This window comes from Cupressus sempervirens, chromosome 11 (genome assembly GCF_028749045.1).
Source record: "Cupressus sempervirens isolate cs-2001-9-10 chromosome 11, ASM2874904v1, whole genome shotgun sequence".
In the NCBI taxonomy this organism is placed as follows: Eukaryota; Viridiplantae; Streptophyta; class Pinopsida; order Cupressales; family Cupressaceae; genus Cupressus; species Cupressus sempervirens.
Genome location: NC_143128.1, coordinates 230,095,427 through 230,122,796, shown reverse-complemented (window position 1 = coordinate 230,122,796; position 27,370 = coordinate 230,095,427). Strand labels below are relative to the sequence as shown.

The window sequence follows — 27,370 nt, the reverse complement described above, 5'->3', positions numbered from 1 at the left end:
ATCAGAGTAAAGGAAGATCAGAACAGCAAGCATATAAAAGGTATTACCACAGATCTGATCATTTAGAATTTGCAGAAACTTTACAAAAAGGTTGTGGTAAAATGATAATGAGAAAGATTCTGAAGAGCATAATCTTGGTACAAATTCCCCATCGGAATAACATATTCCATAACTTCAGTGTACATATGATGAGGCTGTAGTCCAAGCTTACTTTACAGTGTGTTAAAGTCTGCCCACAACCTCGACCAAGATTTACCAAGCCAAAGAACAAATATCAAACCAATACAATTATGGATATTAAATCCCAAGACCTGAAATAAAAGATGTTTCAAAATAAAAATGCATTGAGAATGTTTACTGTGTTTATTACAAACTGACTGGGTACAGAAGGATAATTGGATAGGCAACCAGAGATAAAGCTAGAGGGACCATGATAACAAATTAAGGCACTGTTGAGCTCAAATGTAGCTGTTTATGAGGAACCTGTCTTATGAAGTGAGCTGCACAGCTCCACCCTCAATGCATGTCAAAGAACTATTCCACCTAGGAAATAACCTGAGGGTTACAAAGGAAAATGAGGAACTACAACTAAACTCAGCTAAGTTGGTTTGTCATGGAAATTCTTGCTTTTAACTTATGTGATTTTTTAATTTTTCTAGTTTTTGTTTTGGCTTTAATGCATTTGTAATTAACAAATACAGGAATATTATGGTTCAATACACATGAACACAAATCCTCTCATCTCCCCCACCTCCAACCTCCCCTCGTGCAGTATACACTAGCATAGGAAATGCAAGAGTAACCGCAGAAGGATAGCTTGCATCTCTGATCCTCAATCCTGGCCTCCTAGATAGGAAAAGAAAAGTTAAAGAAAATGTTGTAAATAAATTAAACTTTCTGTACAAAGTAAATAACGGAAATAAAATTTTCAAAATCAAAGGTACTTATATACAAATTAAATACTGGAAATAACTATAAGATATTCGAAGTGAATGGTCATAAGAGATGTACAGTGAGAAATGAAATGCCGAAGAAAGAAATAGTTATAAATTTATAATGTTTCATTTTGGAAGAGTTGTTTCTGGCTTAGATTGTGTGGTAGTTTTTGCATGCATTGTGTGATAGTTTCTGAATTGGATGCAAAAACTACTACACAATCTAATCCAAAAACTGCTCTTCCAAATTTCAAGGATCTTGGAACTCGATTGCTTTGATCATTGATGTTTCAGTTTTTCTACAGTGCCTAGCATAATAGCAACTCCAACTCCTATCAGCTTTTTTGGATCAAACCAAGACCACTAAGCATTTCCAAATCACTCCCTTAAACGGCCACATACAGATAGGGCATGCATAAATGAATAATCCAGCCGCCAATTTCACTCCTATCTGATGTGTGCATTGTGAGATTCTAAGTGATAGCTAACCTAATTGTTTTGAAAGGATTGATATTCTAGAATCTAACTACATAATGTAACTGATCTGCAATTTGTTTGCCAGCTTTATCCAACTAAAGCAAAAAGGTATGCTTCTAAATGCTTGAACAAGAAATTAAATTTACTGATGTTTTGAAACAGATATAAAATAAATGAAAGAAATTTATATATAAAATATAACTTCCATAAATGTCTTATAAATGAAGCTCCAATGTAATTTAATCATCTCTGCACTTTTTTCTCTTAAGTATTTATGCATGTGAAATAGAAAATTGACTAAATTACCAGACACGTCCCTGCCATATCTATATCCAATATATCCATTATGACTACAACTGGAATATATTATCTAAACAGTGCCATATCCAGGAAGTATCTGGATCTATGAAAGTATTTTCTTAGTTGAAAAAAAAAAAATATATATATATATATATATATATATAGTAAATTGAGAGGATTTATAAGAAATTTACTGATCTCACTTGAAGCTCAAAATAAGTCTGGCTGGCAAGCGGAAGGATTCTAGATGATTGCAGGAGAAATGTGTGGTGCAAACCTGTCATGTGCTCCACCCATCACTTGATGCTGTTTTTCTCCAGTTAATTGTACTTGTGTTACAACCTAAGACCTAGTTAATTTATAGCCAGAAACTAAATGGAGGTTTCTGAAATTATACACAAAAAATGCCAAAAATAGTAGAGGCATAGTTTATATTTCAACAAAATAAAGTTGCATGTAAAACAATTCTCACATTCCTAGAACATTTTTTGTATTTTATTCAAAAGTTGACAGATGTTTTTAAGTTTTAGATTTTCAGAAGTCAATGTCTTATCGTGAAGAATCAAACCATTTTGCAAAACCCTCTTTCCAGGCACCTATCATTTCTGAAAATACCCAGTAGCCAATCTGCTTTTTACACATAAACAAAATCCTCTTCTTCCAGAATAACTACCATAAATAAAAGAGGTACATTGTTGTCTTTTTTCATTCCATTACCTTTCACCTTATTGGGTTTATATACACCCTTCAGAAACAAAGCTTCTTGTTGAAACTTCTACTCACTGACAATACTTGGTCATCTATACATCTGCTTGTTTTGATGCTTATTAGAAGCAACGCACCAATTCTAATTTTCAGGCTGTGCTATATGTAGCATTGTTTGTATAATTAATAAGTAAATAGATGTGATTGCATTATTACACAATTAAATGTCTATTTTCCAATTGTAATTGTTTATATTTATGCCAGTTCCATGTAGATTTCCATCATAAAAAATTATTAATTTATAGTTCATTAATTTAAATGTTCTGGGTCAAAAGTTGCCCTCCGGGATTTTGAGATCTGACCTCAAATCTAATAAATTGTAGCAGACCAGGTTCTGCTAGCTGGACCTGTGTGACTTTAAAAACAAGTGGATGATGAACTTATTTAAGATGTCTAAGGGTCCTAGGATCATTGGAATGGCATAAGGATGAGTGGCATTTACACATCTCCTTTCCATTCCTGCCAGATTCAAAGTACTTGTCTGACAGACTTTTCACATTTAGCAAGTAACGTTTCATATTGGTGTGGAATTCGTTAACATTGACATGAGATTTGTCAACAGACTCAGTTTTAAGATATATCATATGATACACTTTTTTTCTCTGCCATCTCCAAATCCAAGAAATCATACCAAACAAACAATCCACACTGCTTAGGTCGCAGAATTCATGTTAAAAAAACAGTCCACAGATTGCTTGTAGAGATATTTGTCAATTTCACATTTCTTGGTTGATGGAGTTTTCTCAAATAATTGGTTGAAGAATGTAGACTTAAAATTAAGTTCAAATCCAATGAGGACTGTCACTTAATTACCATCATACTTTGTAAGTTTATACACATGCATCGATAAAACACTTTGGATAATCATTCTCAAGTTCAGCTCTAAGGGATGACAGACAACATCGCATTCATTAACTTGAGCAATTTCAATATATATACAGTTGACTTGCATCTGCATCCACCTCCACATCAATACTGCAACCACAAATCTGCAGTTTCAAAATTGTTAACCATCATACTTACTGTGCATACACAAAGATCTACCAAAAAGGGGGATATCCACACAAGTAATAACATAAGATCAATCATGAACTTTTTTATAACAGTTCTTTTTGTGAACATCCATCAATTATGAACATGTCAGTTGGCTTTCAGAACTCTCAAATGTCAACTGAATCCTTTTTTCCTCATATGTCTATAAATACAACAATTACGGTTGCCTACAAGAGTGGAGAAAAGAACTAATTGAAGTTTCTACACATGTATCTTATTCTCACGCAACTGTAAATAATGCAACTACAGCCTGTTCTTAATTGTTTCCCTTTTGCAGGACTACATGGACACAGACATCCACTCAAAAATCCAATTTGTACTTTTTCAACTGCATTAGTCTGTCTCAACATCTAACAAAGACGGTGCAACGAAATTGAAAATTCTGATCCCTGAGATGTACAATCTGTAACATCATTATAACTTTATAGAATAGCATAGATACAAAATGCATTATTATGCCCTTAGTGTCCAATAGATGTGGAGCAACATCATGAAAATGTGATTGAGTTACAATCATAAAATTGAATCTTCTGGGTCCAAGAATGTCTTTCAAGTCAGCCTTGAATCTTAATAAAATATCCCTTTAAAGAGATGCACCACTCCTTAGGTGCAATAAGAATGAAAAATACCACTTCCCAAAATGACTGCTACCAATTGTCTGTCATGTCCCCAATTTTTGGTAACAGTTGGATTTAATTAATTTAATTAATCTGGTTGTCCAAAATAATGAATGTTTTATAAGGACGACTAATTAATTATTTTAATTAAATAAATTAGTGATATTAAGTTAATTATTTATAAAGTTATCAAATAAATGAATATTAAAAGATAACTTTATATTTAATTAATTTAATGAAGTGACTTGGATTATAAAAAATATTTAATAAAGTCACTTAAGAGATAAGATCAAAAATGTTCTAGAAGTCTCTGGAGAAGATGGAGAGAAAAGAATAAATAGGCACCCCGGGGCTCCATTCGAATCAGGCAGTTGTTTATCTCTTTTTTGATTTCATGTTGTGATTCAATCACAGGTGCATTGTGGAACCTAGGGTTTTCGCAATTGTCACAGCTGGCCATTGAGAACGATAACTCTCAATAGGTACGCAATTTTGAGGGTGTGAAATATCATCTGAATTATTGCAGATTGGAGGTGACGTTACAGTCATTTCATCAGGCGCAGAATTTGTGGCTTAAGGCCAAAATTTTGGTTGGATCATTCTGGGAAATTGATATTCGAAGAGTTAAGCCATTGCAAGGGTTGAAGTTCATCAATTCTACCAGGACCTGTTGGCAGAAAAGTAAGGAGATTTCGTCAGCACTCTAGCCAGAGAATTGATTTTAGGATTTAAGCTATTCGCAAAGGTTTAGAGTTCAGCATTTTATCCGAGCAGGATCTGCAGCATCTATTTTGGATTGTCAAAGTGACAAGCAAGACTCCAAATGCTAAATTGAAGTTTATTATGAGGCCCTAATCTTTACTTCACAACTGGTGTGCTGCAATCTCTGGATTCGGGCACTTCTTCCTAGTCTGGAATCAGTAATCGCACAAGGGTCGGATTAATCACCCGGTTCATAACATTCAAAACTTACTAAACGCGTGGGTCTAAGGGATCAATTTAGGGGTGAATGCAAGCAACGAATTAATCCCAAATAATCAACTCTGCAGGCGCCCAAGGAAGCGAGATTAATCTAGAAGTGACTGTGAGACAACAAACTAATTCCAAATAAACAAATCTGCGCCTCTCGAGCCAGGCGTCTTCCTCAGCATTTCCATCATTTTTCAAAGATCAGTAATCATCGCAGGAAATGGACGTTGCAAGTATATAGAAGGTGAGTTTAGTAACCTTCGGCCTCGGCTTTAAGACTGGTGCGACTCCAGGCTACTGCCCCAGTAGTGGAAACCCGTCAGTGACTCAAATCCATTACCATCGACTGCGGGCAGCTTCTCTTTTGCGTGAGATAGGAAACAAGATTTCGATCGGATCAAGGGGAATTAACTAGCTGCACAACCTGACGTCGGGCGGATCCTGCGGATTGCAACAATAAAGATTTGTATTAACTCGTGGCTAGGCAGACGGCGTCAATTCCGGTGGGTGTCCTAGGGCATTGTTGCGGCCAGCATTCCATCCGCTGAGTATGAGATAATTCTGCACGGGTTAAAACAGTGACAGTAGCCTATGAACGGCAACCCAACCGGACAGACTCAAGCATGATTGAGGGACTTGACATTTACTTTTGGACTTGGCCCATCTACTAAAGATCAAATCGGTCATGATAATCGACAGCAGAACAAGGTCTTGGTGCTTCATAACTTTTCAGAAGCAATAATCCTGACGGGGTTATTTCAGTGGTATCAGAGCGGTTTTCTTGCCATCCTGTGGGGTGAGAACCGAATTACATGAGTGATCAGCACTCTACTTCAACCAAGATGGACAGGTACAACACAAAGTCTCCAAGGACACAATCTTGGACCAGTAATAGACATAGTATTCAGAGTCGGAATTGTGGAAAGGAGAGCTATTCAGACATTCGGGATGAGCTCAGAAAAATCAGACATAACATGTCTGAACTGTTGGTTAAGCACCACCGTATGATTGACAGGCTGTCCGACCCAGCTAAGGTGAATAAGTCAACTGGATTTCGATTTGGCAAATCTTCTCGCAAAGCCTTGATTGATACAGTGGGAGATGTTACTAAGAGCCTTAATGAGGAATTCGAGAAACAAGTGTGCAACCGGTCAGAGGTTTCAGTTCGGTCACAGGAAGAAGTGGTGAAGGATATTACGCTGATGGATAGTAACTGTCAACTTGATACTTCAATTGAGAGGTGATGTCTCAGATACTCAAGGTGGTTTGGTTCTGACAGTCAATGATTACAGTGAAGTGAGTTCAGATGATGATAAGGATGTTGATGGTGAGATACCAGGTAGAGATGAGCAAACACTGAGTATTCATGATTTTGCTGAGAGAGAGTACCAGGCTCAGTTAGATGCTTCGTCACATGCGGATGAGAATGACAGTACTTCACATGATTTGTCCAGCCAGCTGAAGGTAAGCAAAGATAGTATTGTGGCTTCTTTATCTCATCATGACACGATGCAGGAGATGTTAGAAGAGCACATCCAGATGATTCAGTTACAAGGAAGACATAAGGGAGTTCAGGCAAAATCTTCTTGCTGTGACTTACATGCAATTGGTGAGGGAATGGGAACGACGAAGTTGAGCTATTTACATCTTCTATCAGATCGTGACCATCTTCTAAGCCTTGCCAAAGATTATTCAGATGCCTTGAGGAGGAAGGAGGAGGAAGTTGTTAAGCTTTCTTGCGAGCTTCAGGACACTCGAGCAACTTTGGCATTACTGGACTGGGAGAAACATGGGAATGAGCATGGCATGGAGCTAAGCTTAATTTCATCTGGCACGTCTGACACTCAGTTTTCTGCAGCAGGCTGTTCATATGTGGTTGCTGATAATGAGAAGAGGATATCAGACAGGTATATGAAGTTAGCTGGTATTGGTCACATTACTCAGGTAAGTGGTTTGCTTGAGTTACCAGCTGTTTCTTGTATATGGATTCGGGAATGTTTTAGCAGCATTTGGGATTTAGTTGACTGGAGAGCACTTTATGGTAGCCATGATTATTTGGATGCTATCGTGGATTTGATCAGCAGAGTATACGGTGTTGTCTTCCCTTGTGCCAGCAGAACATCCGATGTTGGTATTAGTTTTTATACACCGGTGTTAGGTTTGGTCTATATATGCAGACGACCGTTCTTGCTAGAAGGTGTTGAAGATTTTTCATATTTGGAAGCATGTACAGATGAGTCCCAGGATCGTTTTGGCCTTGATGACATTCGGGAGAATGAAGTGAACAGTTTTGAAGATTTAGCCTCTTTGACAGTTTCTTTGGGTACAAAAGAGCTTGACAGCAGTACTACAGCTTTTGACAATTTGGATATTGATATGGACCTTGGAGATGATTCGAGAGATATGGATGTTAATATTGAGGATACTCCTTTAAGAGCTCCAGAAGAAGCTTGTAGGAGACAGTTCAGCCAGAGCCATCGTGTGACTAGCCAGTTGAAAGTTAGTGAGCGAGACATTGCTATCGCTTGTGAGCACTTTGATACTGCTCATCATTTGTTGGCCGTTACTGGTTGGGGTACTGCTATGACAGATGAGTCCAGCGGTGGTTACTTTTCTTTGGCAGAGATCCATGCCTTGCGTGAAGCTATCCGGATTTTGAAACAGGATTACTTACGATTGGTAGCCGACCGTGATCACTTGGTTGAGTGGGGAAGTACAGCATATGAGGCACTCATGGATCGTGAAGAGGAGGTGAGTGAGCTTGCCCAGGAGCTCATAGCGACTACTGAGGCGTTAGAGGACACACAGCGAGATCTACAAAAGTCACAGATTCAGTTAAAAGAGGTGATCGTGGAGTTGGAGCATTTGCGGTCAAAACCAGCCCCAGACCCAGTTCATTTGTCTATTGAGGTGGTTGGTGGTGAGTATACTCCTGCAGTTGTTACTGAGGAGCATGTTGTTGAGGCTGACACACATATTCAAGATTTGGTAGTAGCTGGGCCTAATGAGTTCGGGATACCGGTAGAGTCGAGTTTCCAGATTTGTTCTTCGCAGACGGATGACAGTGTGGTATGGTTGGTCGTGCCACCCTTACAGGAAGATCAGTTGTGGTGTGCAGGGGAGTATGTTGATGCTTCCTCGTATAATTTTTACTGTACTGAACCGTTCATGGAGTATTTGCTGAATAGTGCACGTATTCGTCTGGACTCACATAAGGTGACAAAAGGTGTTCTCATCCGAGATACTAGTGTTATTCGCAGATTGGTTGAGAAGATTATAGGGGTCCTTTCTACTATGCTACCTCACAGGGATCTCGAGGAGGGGTTTGTTGAGCAGAGTGCACAGGATGCTAATCAGCCTACAACTACTCGGAGCCTAAAATTGGAGCCATCTGTTGATTCCCAGTTCAGTGATGATGAGCCAGCAGCAGAGTTTGGAGGTTCTTATCGGCATTATGCGGTAGGGTACGCTCATCATTTTTCTTTTGACACAGAGATAGAAGATTTTATTTCACGCAGATGTAGATTGGCTCCAGTTTCTTACGATCCATTAGGGGAGAGATTGGCACCATCTTTCGAAAATAAAATTGGTAGTAGCAAGTTACTCAGCCTCCAGTTTCGACACACCCGGAGCAGTTTTTCAGAGATTGGATTTGATGGCAGTAATTCAGGTACCTATGGCTGTTGTCATATCTACAGTGCAGTTGGGTGTAGGTGTCAATTAGACAGGGACTTGAGTTTTGATAGAGTTGATGTTTCAGTTGGCTTAAGTTCCGCAGAACGGTTTCTTCTATCGACATCTAGAGTTGGTTTTCAGATGATTCCATCAGAGTTGTCAGTTGTTTGGGAATTGAGTACAGTTTTTCAGCTATTGGTAATAATGTTTTCTCCACGAGAGTATGGTGTGGATTGGGATGATACACATATTTACATTTGGGATCCAGGCAGACTGATTGGTTCATGGTTCAGCCATTGCTTGGGGACAAGCAATTTCAGGAAGGGCGGACTGTCATGTCCCCAATTTTTGGTAACAGTTCGATTTAATTAATTTAATTAATCTGGTTGTCCAAAATAATGAATGTTTTATAAGGACGACTAATTAATTATTTTAATTAAATAAATAAGTGATATTAAGTTAATTATTTATAAAGTTATCAAATAAATGAATATTAAAAGATAACTTTATATTTAATTAATTTAATGAAGTGATTTGGATTATAAAAAATATTTAATAAAGTTACTTAAGAGATAAGATCAAAAATGTTCTAGAAGTCTCTGGAGAAGATGGAGAGAAAAGAATAAATAGGCACCCCGGGGCTCCATTCGAATCAGGCAGTTGTTTATCTCTTTTTTGATTTCATGTTGTGATTCAATCACAGGTGCATTGTGGAACCTAGGGTTTTCGCAATTGTCACAGCTGGCCATTGAGAACGATAACTCTCAATAGGTACGCAATTTTGAGGGTGTGAAATATCATCTGAATTATTGCAGATTGGAGGTGACGTTACAGTCATTTCATCAGGCGCAAAATTTGTGGCTTAAGGCCAAAATTTTGGTTGGATCATTCTGGGAATTGATATTCGAAGAGTTAAGCCATTGCAAGGGTTGAAGTTCATCAATTCTACCAGGACCTGTTGGCAGAAAAGTAAGGAGATTTCGTTAGCACTCTAGCCAGAGAATTGATTTTAGGATTTAAGCTATTCGCAAAGGTTTGGAGTTCAACATTTTATCCGAGCAGGATCTGCAGCATCTATTTTGGATTGTCAAAGTGACAAGCAAGACTCCAAATGCTAAATTGAAGTTTATTATGAGGCCCTAATCTTTACTTCACAACTGGTGTGCTGCAATCTCTGGATTCGGGCACTTCTTCCTAGTATGGAATCAGTAATCGCACAAGGGTCGGATTAATCACCCGGTTCATAACATTCAAAAGTTACTAAACGCGTGGGTCTAAGGGATCAATTTAGGGGTGAATGCAAGCAACGAATTAATCCCAAATAATCAACTCTGCAGGCGCCCAAGGAAGCGAGATTAATCTAGAAGTGACTGTGAGACAACAAACTAATTCCAAATAAACAAATCTGCGCCTCTCGAGCCAGGCGTCTTCCTCAGCATTTCCATCATTTTTCGAAGATCAGTAATCATCGCAGGAAATGGACGTTGCAAGTATATAGAAGGTGAGTTTAGTAACCTCCGGCCTCGGCTTTAAGACTGGTGCGACTCCAGGCTACTGCCCCAGTAGTGGAAACCCGTCAGTGACTCAAATCCATTACCATCGACTGCGGGCAGCTTCTCTTTTGCGTGAGATAGGAAACAAGATTTCGATCGGATCAAGGGGAATTAACTAGCTGCACAACCTGACGTCGGGCGGATCCTGCGGATTGCAACAATAAAGATTTGTATTAACTCGTGGCTAGGCAGACGGCGTCAATTCCGGCGGGTGTCCTAGGGCATTGTTGCGGCCAGCATTCCATCCGCTGAGTATGAGATAATTCTGCACGGGTTAAAACAGTGACAGTAGCCTATGAACGGCAACCCAACCGGACAGACTCAAGCATGATTGAGGGACTTGACATTTACTTTTGGACTTGGCCCATCTACTAAAGATCAAATCGGTCATGATAATCGGCAGCAGAACAAGGTCTTGGTGCTTCATAACTTTTCAGAAGCAATAATCCTGACGGGGTTATTTCATTGTCCCAGCAAAAACTGCTGGAAATTGATCTATTCATATCTGAAACAGTTGTTCCCTAAGAAGAATGAGGCACAAGATATTAGGGATCTTGCAATAAAGCAACCATGAAACATTTATAGCAGAACATGGTGAAATGGTCAACAACAAATGTACCAAAATTGGCATAACATATTAATCATTGACCTCAAATGGGGTCCATGCCCCTCCTATATGCTGTGTATCCTTTATGTGGACCCTTTTAACTTCCTAAGTATATAGTTATGTTTTTCTCCAACAGCTGCATGCAATTTCAAATGCTAGCTGGGGTAATGTGCCAACTTGAAATTTATATTGTCTCCTTTGGAACTTTGATAAGTATAGAATGAATTTTTGAAGACATCCTAACACAGTTTCATCATATCACATCTCTTGTTTTGAATTTGAAGGTAAACCTAATGTCTCTTCTAACTTAAGTATTTAGAAAAGGGCAAGTCAGATAGTGCCACAAGATCTATCCACACAAGCTCCTCATAATCTTTCACCAGCAACTACATTTTACTCTTAAGAGGAATCATTACATTAACACTCCCTAATTCCTCTGGTCTCATCTATAATCCCTTCAATTGCTTAGAGTTTTCTTTTCTGGGAGCAGAACTGAGAATAAAAATGTCATGCATTTAACAAAGTTAAGCAGGCACTGTATTGCTTTCATCACTTCCAGATTTCAATAGATTACATCATCAATATGCTCCCCATAGCACAAATAAAAAACATACAAATAAAATAATGTTTGATAGAGTTAATACCCTGGAAAAAAAAACATTAATGAACTATGTAAGTGTTTGACTTGAAACATACAAGAAAGCCCTCACTCATAGATGAGAATGAGATCTTCGTAGCGAATGCAAGCTTTGGGCATAAACTAATCCATCCTATTGTACACACTCTTCCATCTGGCTCTAAACAAGCAGATTTCCAGTTATTAGATATTGCCCACATTGATTCAAAATGTTAATAGTTATGTAAATGCTTCTGAAATTTCAAAATCCAAAAAAAAATTAATGGTGCAGAAATTCTAGAAATTGGGGAAAATCTAAATTTAAAGCTTGGTAAAGTAAATATTCTAAAATATCTAAAATCTTTTCAATGTCAATAAATTCTAAATTCTGCAACCATAAAACAGGAAACTCCAATATTACTTGATTCAAAACTGTCTACATTCCCCAACCGAACATATTATGTAGAAAGTGAGATTCAAAACTGTCTACATTCCCCAACAGAACGTATTATGTAGAAAGTGACATGATATGTATGCAAATGAACACATATAGGAGGCAGGAGGCATCCTCTGTGAGGGATAAATCATGAAGTTGTTAAACCTTTATGCATGCAATTGAACATAGATAGGAGCCAGAAATCATTATCTGTGACATAAGTCATAAAATTATTACACCTATATGCATGCAACAAATCTGGGCAGGAAATTAGTATCTAGGACAGATAAGTCATAAAATTGTTGAGCCTATATGCATGCAACTGAGCATAACTAGGAGCAAGAAAATATTAAGTGACTGATAAGTCATAGCAACCAAGAGAAAAATAATATTAAAAATAAGGGACAAAAGGAGATTGGTAAAACAGCTGTTAGGGAGCATTTATCAAATAGGGATCAGAATATCAAAAACCAGGAGTCATGTGTTGAAATCTGAGCCACGTTGCAAGATCAAATTCAGGCAATTATATGCAGGATATTAAGATATCAAATTCTTCATCTACTGCCAGCATATGTCCATCACAAGAAGTATTTATGCTAAGTCTCTCGTACAAACAGCTTTTGATATTGTCAAATTAACCTCTGAAAAAAGAATTCAGTACCTGGGAGATGTCAGACACATAAATAAGGACACCCATAGCAAATCAGGGTGCACGACTATGGTTATAGCAATGTCATATAGTCACTGGGAGATGTTGAGTTCTTTATTCTATATAAAACAAGGAAACATAAGTAATGTATATTATAGATTGTCACTAGGACATTGGGGTTCTCTATCCATACCCGCAATTCTTGGTGACTATGGGATATATCTTTACACTATAAATGGAAAAGAGTTCAGTGATCTGCAGCCAGGTCCCACTCTTCCATCCACCCATCTATTATATGAGTAATGTGATACAACTGATGACTGGTTGTCTCGCATATATAATGGACGGATAGATTCAACTATTTATGGGTTGCTCAACCAATAGATGGACAGCAATTATGCTCTTGATAAATAAAGGGAAGGTACACAGTGAATGAAAGGAGGCTGAGGAGCTCAAGGGCCTTTGGGAACTCATTATATCTTGTGAAAACAGAAGATAGGTCATGCTATTCAAAATTTCTCTCCACGGTTTTGTTAGAAAAATGTGCATAAAACTGATTTTTGATAATAGATTAAGCATACACAGTCAATTAAAAATTCGAACTGTTTGATGGAAGTAGAAAGCTGTTATAATGGAATAGGAAATGAAATTTCTAGACAGGAAGATACATATATAATCGAAAAGTTAGTAGAGAAGGGGACCATCTACTTGGCAAGCCAATTCAAGTTCTCAGTGGCATGTTTTTTCTTATTGTTAATTTTTACCACACAACTTAGTTCTGTGTCGGTTTTGTAAAAGTTATTTCATTTTCAGTTTGCAACTTGCACCGTAAATTACTCATACAGCATCAAAATTATTAACCACTTTTCCTATATCCAAAGCTCAATACTGCTCATTCTGTATATCGACCTAGACAAAAATAGCCAAGATGCAGATAACATCCAATCATTAAAGGTTCTAATCAAAGCATTCACGGTAAACCTAGCAGTAGATACACGCACAGCTTTGGAAGATTATCTTGATGTGAGTTTTCACATTTCCCTGAATCACCATTAACAACCTTCTAAAACTATAATGCCCCCAGGATCTCAAAACTTCCATCAAGCTTCATACCTGCACTGATTGGAGTTGAGCCAAAAGAAATCCGGAAACAATTCAGATCCTCTTTGCCAAAATAATCAAGTCCATAATTCTGGCAGGCATGTGGTATGGCTGCAGTAAATTCAACTATTTCCCAAGTTTAAAGAAATTTAAAAGTGTAATCCAGTCTTGCTGCAGACTGGACAATTAGTAACCCACAACCCGGTGCCCACCAAATAATGGAAATAAATAGGACTAAAGATATAACAACACCCTTCCCATCTGTCTTACGCTTAACTCGACCAACACTCTACAACATGACTTAGGGCGCACTAAAAAAATTAAAACAGATCATATGCATTCACCAGGGCACTCGTTCCATTCAGGCCGGCTCACATCAGGATAAAAACTGCTAAAACAGAAACTGCTTTTACTAACCAGGCCCTATATAGCCTAAATCAACAAGACCGAGAAAACAATTTGCATTCTGATACAGTTATTCATTCCATTCTCACCAGGTCGTAATACGATCCAGTCTACTGAAAAAGCTAACATCTTTAAAAGTCACGGCCTACATTACAAAAATAAAATAATCCCAAAAATATTGCAGTCGGATTCATTAAAACTTAGCTTATAGTAGCTTCGTTTAAATCATGTAATTTATGCCTCAAAGATAATGAGGCTATGGAGCATCAAAATTCAAACAGAATCAGGCATTGGCTTAATTATTATTTAAGGCCACTTATTCCCATTCAAGAAAGGCTAAATCAATTTGTTCTCACTAGAATTTGGAATGTTAATGGCAGAAACACTACAATTGGGCTGAAGTAAGCTATACCCATTTCACATACCTTTCTACTGAAGCTGGCAGATTACACCGATGTATAAAAATCCTCTCAATTCAGTGGCACGGATGATATGTGCTCTGTAAATCAGTACAGAAGTAAGAATTCGGGATTGGGTTTCTGATACATTTAATAATGTTTTGAACATGTAAGGCCTGTAGCTTAAAAGAAAAATGAAAAAATTTAATGGGTGTTGGCCTGAACAGAGTGTAGTTCTATGGTAACTTTTAAAGACTTGGTGAGAGGGCTTTTAGGCCAAGGGTAAAAAAAAATTCTTAGGCGTTCGGGCCAATGAATATGCTACGCTTCCAATGCTAGACGAGTAATTGGCCACTGTACTTTCAACAGGTGAAAGTCCTCGTTACATAAAGGAACACAAAATTACACGCTATTTTTGAGGGTGGACCAAATTGAATTATTTGAACTAAAAAAATTTAGCATGTTGGTATGGAGTGATATAACTTTCCAATGTCTATAGATAAGTAATATGCAAGGTTGCATGGGTGCTCGTACCCACACCCTTGGTACCCATTTACCCAAGTATCGGGTACACGTATCCCACGTACCAGGTACTCTGAGGAGAGCATCATAGCTAAGGACCTTGATTAAGATTCTGATTTTTTTTTTTTGTTTTTGTTTTTTTTGTACTAGCTTCTTGTTTATCAAACTTAATTCAATACCAAATCAGTTTGAAACTTTGATACTCATTAAGAATAAACTTTATCACTGTTCAAGTCATAAATTTATCATTTGCAATATGTCATTGTCATATGATTTAGGATCTTCTTGTTCATGCTTAAAGTCTGCCTTCTTTGTTATGCATCTAAGCATTTATCATGTATTATTACTTCAAACATATAGCAAATCTGAACCTGAAAGCAATACATTACATTTGCAAACTTTATCACTGTTCTTGTTTTGAAAAACCACAGTCATGACTCATTATTTCAGATTTTTTATAAATATAAAAGTATAATTTTTAAATAAGTTTGACACACCCAAGTACCTCCAGCCCCTATTATGAAAAATACTTTAAACATTAAACATTCAGCAATAGCATATATATATTATAATTTGACTTATGGCTCATATTTTCAAATTCCTTGTTTTGAATGCTCAATGTCATGACTCATGACATATATTTTGATTTTTATATTTTATATAAAATATTAATTATATAGAAAAAATTAGGCATACACACGTACCCCTGTCCCCTATTTTGAAAAATATGCATACTCGTTCCCGTTCCCATACCCGTTCCCATTCTCGTACCCACGTACCCATGCAACCTTGGTAATATGTATAAATATGTATGGTAAAGTCGAGTTTATATGCAATTGTTTTGCTTTTTATTGGATTACATTATATAAATTAATAATTAATAATAATAACAATGTTGATATGCAAATCTACATAACTATTCAAAAATTTATGTGTAACAAATTGTGGAGCAAATGAATTGTTTCAAAAGTTAAAATTAGATTCATTTTTTTATATTGGGAGTATAGATATTATAATTTGATGGAGAGTATTTAGTCAATATATTGGTGTGACATTGTTTAGCTAATAGTTACATGTTACATTGACAAATGAAGGGATAAGAGATTTGTTCTCTTTGTGACCTCCTCTTAACAGTAAATGGAAAACAATTTTAATGTAGTGTGAGATCCCACCTATATTGTTGACTTTATGTTTTCTTATGGATGATAAGACTATTGAATTGTGTTTTAAGTTCTGTGGATGCCTATTCATTTCTTATGCATAGATGATAAGTTATTGTAATGTCATAAATTTGCACATTGGTGTAATTTGTAATTTGTAATTTTGCAATGCCTCTACTTTAGCTTAAAACATAAAATTGCATGCCACCATTTACGCTAATCTATTCTTCCTTGCATTGTCCACTTGGAATACCAGCCACATGGCTTGGGTGGCCCAGGATGTGTGCATGTCGCAAAGATGTTTGCATGGCATCCACTTGTCCTGTGAATCTACAAATGTATAGTGTAGTTGAGGGATTACACGTTGTCAACATAATAGCCAATTCCTCCACCCACTTACACCCAAATTTGCTTTCCAACCATTATAATCCCATTTTGAACCTTCATTTGGCCTTCTTGGTTCTATTTTGGCTCTCTAGGCACTTTTTGTTCATTCGCCACTTCATTTTTCAATTTTCTCATTATCTTTTCAAGTTATCTACTGCATTGGGATGATTTTCAACACATTGGATCAACTTTTGGCTTCCATCTTGTTGAGGGAAGTCTCTTCACTTCATTTTTGTTCTTGATAGCATATCACATATCTTTACCTATTTGTTGTATTATTATTATTGTTTTTCATTTTCCATAGTGTAGTGCTTGCCCCTAGTTTGCATTTTATTATTATTGTCAAACTCTTTTAGGTCAATTTTATGCTTGATGATTAGTAGCAGTTTCTTCAGATTATCAGATATTGTTTCATATTCAATTGATTTTATGATGAGACTATTTGGTACTATTTACTTCGTGTATGCATGATGATGATTATTACAGTGATTTTAGTTATTGATGATGATTAGTTAGATGGATTATCATGCATGCTTTCTTATGGATACTTACCCCATACTGCATGTATATGGTGTGTGTGTGTGTGTGTGTGTGTGTGTGTGTGTGTGTGTGTGTGTGTGTGTGTGTGTGTGTATTTTATTTATGTATGATGTTACTAATGTGTTTAAGGAAGGGTGTTGTAGTCACTTGCTAGTCGGGATCTACACGATGCACCACTTCCTATCATTGCCTGTTTAGCTTAATATATATGTGTTTTTACATGCGTGGATTTTATGCAAATTGCAGGTACCGAGTATCGACTTCCCTAAATTGCCTGGATGAGCATATCCTATCACATTATCTCAATGGTAAGAGAGGGGAGATAAATTATTAAGTCCAAATCTTAACCCTTTAAACCCATTTGTCCTAGAAAATTAGGACAAGTATCTGAGATGTCTACCCTTTTGAATTCATCGTATGACATAAATTCGTGATTATAACCCTTTAGTTTGATTTTGTATATGGTTTTCTATGATGGGTTTTCGTATTTCGTCCTATAGGTCTTTGGTGATTTTTTTATTATTTAAGTCTAATTTAAAGATTAAATTAATGATTCAATTTAATAGAAAATTATTATGATATTTTTAATATTTAATTGTATTTAAGTAATTGGGAATTTAATTAAATAAAAAGAATTAATTTTAAAGATAAAATTATAAGTTTAATGTTAAAGCGTAATGATATTTATTTAATTTAATAATAATATATTTAGGAGATCATTTTTAAATAAATGCTAAATATTATTATTACTTAATAAATATTTTATCAATTAACGCTTCGAAAATAAATTAAAGAATGAAAAATATATTAATTTATTAAAGAGTTTTAAGATTGCATAAAGTATGCATGAGATTAAAATTTAATAAATTAATTTAAAAAGAGAAGTCAAGTGAATTTAAATAAAGATATTTTATATTGCAATAAAGGTGCATGAAAACATAAAAGAAAGATAATACAGAGTTAAAGAGTGGTGAGCAAGGAGCCCTCTTAGGTGATCGCACAATTAGTGCCCAAAATTTAGGAGAGAACTCCTTATCACCAATTAAGTGTTCATTTTCGAGGGACTGCAAATTTTGGAGAAGGAATTTTCAAAGAAAAAGTTTTGAGAGAAGAAATTTATCTCACAATTTTTTTGGGTGATTGCGATTTTAGCATTAGAACCGAGTAGATTCTTGTGTTTTGATTCACTAGTTAATTACGTTCTTTATTATTCATGTCTTCTTCATGACTATGAATTGTTTAGCTAATTTTTCTTTGTGATGAATATTTTAATTTGAAATTACTGGTATGCATGTTGATTTCTTCTACATACGTAGAGATTAAAATATCTTAGAATCATCGTTCAATAATTTTACAAATTAGATTTAAACCAAGAAGGGTTTTGAATTGAAAATGATATTTTAAATTTTAAATTCAACTACTTGGCCGTATTTTTCCTATCAAGGTATTGCTCGAACTTTTTCAAAAAAAAATATTTATATTAAAATTATTATTGTCGAGGCTTTTGTTTTTAGAAATAAATTTTATATATATATATATATATATATATATATATATATATATATATATATATATATATATATATATATATATATATATATATATATATATATATATATATATATATATATATATATATGTTGGTGGGGAGGTGGGCCACCAAACCCCACCTCCCACCAATCAAACCCTGCCATGACAGTGTACTATCAACAGCCATTGATGGTTCGCATGGCAAGCCACTGTCATGGCCGCAGTTGTAAGTCTGCAGACCTGCTGCAGCCACACGACCATAAAAGCCAACAAGCTTTTAAAAGAATATACATGTGTATGTTTTTATTTTATTTTTATAAAAAATTATTAATAATTAATAATGTTTATTTATTATTTATTAATTTAAATATTAATATTTTTTAATATAGTTAATTTTAATTAATGAAAAAGAAGCAGTAACCACAGCAGTCTATTTATCCATTGATGCAGCAGTAGTTGTTTCTGTAGTAGATCCAGCCCTCTATCTATATGGGGATGGAGCAACCATATAGATAGAGGGACTTACCTGCGAGCAAGTGGAACTTCCTTTGATCAGCACTAGGCTTAGCAATTTCTTTCCTATTGGGCTTAGTGGGCTTAGTAGTTCCTCCCTTCACCATCCAGCTTTGGCCCTTTACCATCCGGCTGACCTTCATGATCAAGGTCTAGATTCTGCCCATAAAATAGTAGGGTGAGATTGATAGTTTTTATTAATTATTAATAATTGATAATTAATAAGATGTTAATAGAGTTATATAATTATAAATTAATTTAATTAAGTTTAATTGATAATAAAATATATTCAATGGAGTTTTAAAATTAATTAATCATTATTATTATTACTAATTTTAATAAAATTGTAGACTATTTTATTTAAAAATCAACAAGTATTATTTTTAATAATTCAAATACATAATTACCCTTAGATTATCTTGGGATTATGAACTTAAAATCGAATAGGGGTAATTGTGCATTTTATTCGAATATAAGGTTGGGTTAATTTGTAAGGGTAAACTGTAAGTTATATCTACTTGAAACATGCATTATAATAAAAATGTTACCTTAGTGTTAACTCAACTATGTGCTTTATAAATCAAACCAAACTTTGACACTACTCTATTATTTATATGTTGTTTGTATTTTGGGTTTTGGGTTGACTAGAGTGTTGGCTAGTTTTAGGACGTCTACTAATGGGATTACGTTGATTTGATCTTTGATCTTTTAAACTCAACCATGGTAATGTGTTGGTATGCTCTATGATGAGTTTGATTATATTGTTGGTTATTTCTTTTAGTGTCCTTGTGGGATAATGAGATAGATGTTATGACATACTTGACTTAACCATTTTTTAGTCTTCGATCAGTATTTTTGCGATACTTTCTAGTTGCTTGTAGAGAAATGATGGGTTATTGTGATTTATCTTTTGATGCTTTCCAGTCACTTGTATAGGACTAAGGTGAAAAATTATGATTATTTGATTTGTGATTTCATGAGCTTAGGGTAGGTTATCTATATGTAATGTTGGGAAGAGGCTTGCAATGGAGGTTGGGGCCCTAAGTGGTTGCCAGGGTAACCCATTGTAAGTTGTTTAATAAGTGAAAGCACTACACTAAATCAGAGTAAAATGAACCTAATATGAGTCTTTGTATGTTCTCACCCATGCCTCGAGTGTTGGTATAGACTAGGATGGGAGTAGAGAGAACACTTGGTTGCGACCATGCATTGTTAGTATGACTTGTCAATATGAGAGGATACTAGTGCCTCATAGAGTCACTAGGAGGCCAAGGTCAAGTTAAACTACTAGGGTAATTGTAGTGTTGATTCATGCAATGAGACTTGCCCACTTACATAGTAGGGTTCCTATGTGTCTATGTTTGCCTCTGGGTCTAGATGTTGATTTATCTTGGAACCTTTTAGTTAGATTACTTTTAGGGTTTCTTTGACTTAGATATCACTTTTGATTTTGGGATTGATATCCTATTTGGGACTTGAGACTATCTCCTTAGTGCGGTGGGAGTGGGCCTTTTTGGGTTACCATGCAGTTGGGTGGTAGTGCCTTTTACTCCTACCATTGAGATTCATTTGTTGTTGTCGTGGCTAGAGTTCTTTGTCTGCTTTTCCTTTCATTCTATCTTTGTGTATTATGATGGATGGTTATATCTTTGTAGGTGCATTTTTCGTACACCATTTTTGAACTTTAAAATTTGCCTCCCACAAAAAGAAATTCCCTTAAGGTGTTCCCTGATTTCGCTAATGTGTTATCAAGAAGTTGAATTGGTTTGAAGACCTAGAATGCAACATTTCAAGTTCTCTAAGTTTGAGGAGTTCAAAATTCAAAGATTAGTCTCACAATTCAAATTTCCAGAATTAATGCAATTTCCAAGATCAAGTGTGTATGTTATCAGTTTTCAATCAAAAGCTTCTATATTTTATGATTAAAGAATAATTACTATGGATATGCATTCAAATTTCACTTATAAAAGAAAAAGCGAAAAATGAATTACGAAGGTAAAATCCCGCAAGTAGAGAAGTCAAAGTCTCATTTTCCATCTAAAAAAAGGAAATGCAAAATCTTGATTTTAAATAGAAAGGCGTGAGTTTATAACATCAAGATTACATATCCAATACAATTCACAAATCAATTAACATAAAATAGTGATCACAATAAAGAAGCGAAAAATCTTATGTTGTAGTCTATTTCAAGTTTTCTACCACTAGAGAAGCTAAAAATGAATTTTCCACTACAGGGCAGTCATCAAGTGTATTGCAGGTATGTTGAAGCACACATATAATATGTCATGTAAATTGTGATGACCCAAGCATGAAGAGTTTGCTTTGGCAAAAAATGCCCTCCCATGTTCATTTTCCACTAAGGAGAAGCTATTTTCTAATTTTCTGCCAAAGAGAAGGATATAGTCAAAACTCTACCAATGGTTTCATTTTAAGTGCAGTGATGAGTTAAAGAATACTATTTTTCACACGCAAGCCACGCGAGACCAAAAGGATAAAAAAGATGCAGTGTAGAAAGTTCTAGCTGCCATGACTGTTGTGAACGCATTCATCAAAGATTCCCAAGATACTAATCCCTTGACTCATGCCCTAGCTATGCAGACAATGGGTTCTATTAGAGTTGGCAAAATCACAAAAAATTTATGTGATCCACTTCAAAGGTGCCTCAAGGATGATGATCTCTACATGCGAAAGACGACAACCATATGTGTCGCTAAGCTATATGATATAAATGTTGAAGCAGTTGAAGATAGAGCAAATGCTATAGCAGCACTAGCAGTGATTCAAGAACATAGTAGCAGAATGATGATTGAAATTACAAGTCATGCACTATTTAAACTCTTGGCAGCTCTCAATGAGTGTACTAAGTGGAAACAAGTTTTTATACTCGATTCTCTTTCAAAGTAAAAGGAAATTGATGCTCGTGATGCAAAAAACATAGTTGAACGTATAATTCCTCACCTTCAACATGTGAATTATGCAATTGTACTTTCAACAGTGAATGTTATTCTGCACCAAATGGAGCTCTATAATTATAGTTCAGCAAATGCTTCTGAGAAAAGACTTAAAAAATTAGACATGGACTTTCTTGATGCAATGTATATGATTGCTTGGACACTGGAGTTTATCCATAACCATGGCTAAAGACTTCATTCGTATGTGGTAGATGAAGATATAAGTGGGAGCCCGATATGCAATAGTGAAGCATATGATACATATGTTTAACAAGCATTGAGATAGATTTAAGATTATATTAATGTTTTGACAAGCCAAAGCTTACTCGGCTATATAAATTCTCGATGGCAAGTTTGAAACCTGTCCCTGGAACTCCTGATGGCTCCATGAGTTCTTCAACCTTTCACAAAGAAGGTCCCATTCTTTATTTCATCAACAAACATCTGAGAGATCTTAAGAAAAAGTACAATTGTATTCTCCAAATTGAGCAGAACATATTGAAGGGAAAAACTATTAACAATGAATAGGATGGTGTTCTCCAGTCCAAAGTTGGTGTGTTGACTCTTAATGATGAATTGGAGAAGTTGAAGCAATCATCTAGCATTGCTGTGTAGGAAGAACTTGCAAATAGGGAGAGAGAATTGACGAGATGAGATGAAGACAATAAATCTGCAAATGAGACAAGAAGCTATGATGCTAACAATGAAATAATCAAAGATGCAAAGACTAACATAAAAATGTTCTGCTCAATGGATGCTTAGAGAAAATTAGCAAGGCATTGGAAAAGAGCCTCATTATGAGTGACGAAGCCCCTAATTTACTTGAGAGCTTCTTAGGATTTCTGTATTTTGCTCAACTATTTCATGTCACTTCTCATGAAGGATCTGTGATCAATGTGACGATGGAACCAGATACCTTATCATTTTCCTCTCTAAACCAAAAGCTCTCATATAATGATATGATTGAAGGTGGGTCACTATATAATGACACATTGCTTTCAATTAGCTAAAATCTTGATACAAAATAGAGGAACAAAGACATTAAAGTAAGGAAAAGAATGATTTTTAACTTACTCCATTAAAAATTTTCTTTTTAAATATTGGCTACTAAATAGAAAACTGGAAAGGCAAAAGATTCAGTTATGAAACTAAAAGGTCACCATGAAAACTGAAAAGTCACGAGAAGAGGTGAACCAAATGGTTATGGAAGAATTAGAATAGTCATGAGATGCCATTATTTATTTTAAAAACCTTGTCAATGGAGGGGTTCTTTTTTTTCGGCATACAGTCAGAGAGCTAGAGTAGAGGGGAGAGATTTTAATTTCTGCATTTTTCATTCATGCATTAGAGATTGATATTTTGTTCTTTGCAACAGATTTGGTTGTAGACTGTAAGCAAATGTAATCAGAGTATTGTGTTTGTTGTGTTTAATACAAGAAAAGTTTTTTTATGAATCGAAGCATTTAGGCATCACTTTTCTGATTACTTTCAATCAAAGTATTGTTATGGTCAGTTTTGAGCACTTTCTTGCATTCTTAGTCAAATGGTAAATGGGTGATAGATTGGAGTACTTTCATTTATTCTTGTTGCAAAGATTCAGATGTTTAATCTTCATTTAAATTTCATGTCACTGCATTTGCATAACTAACAACATTCTTGCATTACCAATCTCGGGGAGTCATAGGATGCATGAGTTCTCGAAGTTGGCTAGGCTTAACATCTAAAATCTGCCTGAGTTAGTCCTACTTAGGATTAACTTGGTTTCTCCTCTTTTGTTCTCAGGTTAAGAATGTACCAGTTAGTTTAGGAAATAAACAAATTCATTGCATATCACTCTATAAGGGAGCTGTACATTTCAATTCAGAGGAAATCTATCAACCCCATGATAGATTATCCAATTGTTGGCATCTAATTGTTCTTTCAGATTTGGGCATTTTGGGAGTTTATTCAAAAGAACAATCTGTTTACCAACAATCTTTATGGTGGATGATCTTTACTTTTTGTATTGTACTTTTTTTCATGGATCCAAAAGGGATGATGTAACCTATTTTAAATGTATATTCTTTTAGCCTTTCATACCCTCTGACATGTACAGTGGATGATTGAGCATTCCAAATTTTATTGCCAAGTGACATTCGAAACAAATGTATATTATTTAACTAAACTTGGACTTATAATTATTCTTTCATGTAAATGTGGTATTTATTAGACTTAGTATTAATTAAACTTAAATGTAATTCAACATCTTGGGATCCTTAAGGAATGTAATTTATTATGTTTGCTTCTATGTGATGGTATATAATTGCTTCCGCTACTTTATGTTTGATGTGTATGTTATTCTTTCTTTAAAAAAAATGTTTGGCAAACTTAGTAAAACTTTAGGTTAATTCTTTTGGATCCCTTGCTGGGGCATTACACATAGATTTACCTATCATCATTTTATCATGTCTATATAAGTTGTTGTGGAGGTAGAAACACTAAAGGAGGGATTTAACTGAGGCAAGTCTCTAAATAGTCACCCAATCTTTTTCTTTGTTTTCATGTGTGTGCATTCAAGGAGTGTGTGTTGGTTAACAACTTCATTGGTTTGAAGGTGTCATAATAAGATCACATTTTCTCTTGTCCATACTTTGTAGTGTAATCATATTTTTCCTATATTATGTTATTGTATCAATTTTCTTGTTATTTTGTCTAGTCTATTTCTATATATTCTATTTCATCTTTAAAGTTTGTGTCATAATCTTTATACTTTGTATCTGTGGGATGAAAATGCCCTACACTTTTTCCTACATGGGTATTGTTATCCCTAACCTATGGTGGTATCTGTGACAAGAAGTAAATGGAGCTAGTCAATTGACTGTGTTAGTTTTCTTTTTCTTTTTCCATGATTAAAAAAACTATAACCTATCAATTTCTTTCAATGATTCATATTTATATGTAATTAGCATCTTAACTATCTTAATCACTTTAATTCATTTTCATTCAGTATTCTAGTTCACATATTGTCTTTGTCGTATAAGCGATTTGATCACTTAGCTCACCAAAGTACTAGTAGAAGTGAGTGGGCATAAGGGAGAGTTCATCCTTTAGAAATTTGTCTCAAGGTCAGTGCACTTTCGTCCTCAACATTTTGGTAAACCTGTCTAATCAATATAACACCTTTTTAGTTGCAGGATTGGACATCCCTTACTACTAAAGTACTATGCTGATTTTCATTAAATGTCAATCTGGGAGCATGAACTTGAGATGATGTCTGCAAAGTTATGCTCTAGTTTTCGCTAAAAGTCACTACTACCTTGAATGCAATAACCATTAAGGAAATCTAGTTTATCTAAAGGAAAGACAACTATCAAATACTTGGAAGGAAATTCTAATTATTTAACCACACATCTATGCACCTACTACTACAGGAATAGTGACTGGTTCTGTTTCTAGTGGCTGTAGGAACAACAATTCTAATCTTGACTTAGAAAACTGAGTCTAACTCCTACTTACTAAAGTAAACTCCACCTTTTGTGTGGGCCCCCATGGAAGAATGAAGGAAAGATAAGTTCAGATAAAAGTGTAGAAACTCAGCAAAGTCATGTATTCATTCAAATATGCAATGTTACAATAACTTGGGAAAAACAACAAGATGTCTCTCGACTTTGTTTGTCTACTCACTACCTAACCTCATAGATACAGTCAAGGTCTTATTTGAAAGGAAGGAAAAACAACAAAATCCTATAACTATGACTTCCTCATGAAGGAAAGTCGGTTACAACTTAAGACTGCAAGCATACAATTCTAAATTATCCCTTAAAATTCCCCACAAATATAGATCATAGCAAATGCTAGATCTGCTCTTTTATCTGACTTTAAATAGCTTCTAAGAATCTAGGTATCGTATGTTACATGCTTAACTGATTGCTTTGATGCTTGCTTCCTTGCTCAACCGCTTTATCAGGTCCTGCTTTGTTATTCATTAAAAAAAGTCCCTTCTGACTTTGCCGCCAAGTCTTCTAGCTGCAATGGTGTTATAACACTTCTCTTTAATACCATCAATGCCTAGCGCTATTCCTTCGCAGTTTGTTTTTTATTAACTCCCGCTCATCTTGTATTCTTGCGATCAACATTTAATACACACAAGACTTCTTGCAAACATTTATTTTCATTTATTAGTTTATTAAGAAAAGACATTAATTATTCAACTAACAATTTTTGTAATCTCTTCAGCTGTAGGAAGATCTACCCATATCAAACATTCATGAAGAAATATTTTTACCACAAAATGAACCCCTTTTTAGATATAATTCTGATTATCATTTTTATGCCCTATGTCCATACTTTATACATCAAAAGTTCAAAAAATTTATACTAAAAGATGATAAAGTTCAGTATGTTATAGACAAATGTTCACAAAAAGGGCCAATAAGACTTATATTTCTTCATGTCATCATTTTCCCCCCCAACCATCTTGAGGCTGGTCCCTTCAACATCTATAAGTTTCTAATTCTCATTTGCAGCCTGAGATCATTGGCGATGTTCTCCCCTAATTCATGAGCTCTGTAATTAAATTATCCATGATTTTGTTTCAACCTTTCCCATTTTTGTTCTTCAACAATCATGTTATATTCAACAAATGAATCATACTTTCCAAGCATAGGATGCAAGAGTATTGGCGGTTGGAAATGAAGAGGTACCCAATAATCTTTCTAACTTCTACCTAACATCATATACCTGGGCATCCTACTGATGGCCAACTCCAAATTTTGGGGAGAGTGCAACTCCCTTATTTTTAGATATTTTGGCAATCGGATCCATCTTTGAAGGGAGGCTTGTATAGCATTAGGGGCATTTGCAGAACAATGCTGCTCCCAATCCAGAAATGCATGTTCGCAGATAGGGTGAATTTTGGCAGCAACACTTTGATTATTGTTAACAGAAAGCCAATCGAAGAATACTCTATGAGTGTTTTGTACTTTTGGCTGAATGTACAATGGTTTAAACATTTCCTTTTCCCTATAAGGAGCATCTTGGTTCTCTCGACTAATCTCATTCTGCATCCATGACATAACGACCCTAAACTATACATCTCCCACATATAATAATGAATTCCAATCCTTGTCATCTTGAACAACAAGATTATGAACATATAACTCACAAAGGAGATTTTGTAGAGTCATCGAAACTGATTTGAATGCTGCATAAAATTCCTGGGGAGTGTGCAAG

General features: G+C 35.3%; 1 protein-coding gene and 1 pseudogene across 3 annotated transcripts in view; one reads left to right on the top strand and one right to left on the bottom strand.

Moving 5' to 3' along the window:
- The window catches only part of LOC149529000 (Sterile alpha motif (SAM) domain-containing protein), a 45,372-nt gene extending 30,506 nt beyond the window's left edge, over positions 1 to 14,866 (bottom strand). The window contains exons 1-2 of one of the 3 annotated variants that reach the window (XM_089810404.1): positions 14,584 to 14,866; positions 11,648 to 11,748 (exon numbers count right to left, since the gene is read on the bottom strand). The gene's annotated coding sequence lies outside the window, so the exon portion shown is untranslated. The remainder of the gene's footprint in view (positions 1 to 11,647; positions 11,749 to 14,583) is intronic. The other 2 variants (XM_089810405.1, XM_089810406.1) reach the window with 2 other exon arrangements.
- A 6,868-nt stretch (positions 14,867 to 21,734) lies between these two features.
- LOC149528999 (beta-adaptin-like protein B pseudogene) lies at positions 21,735 to 22,112 on the top strand (annotated as a pseudogene).
- Positions 22,113 to 27,370: the final 5,258 nt, after the last annotated feature.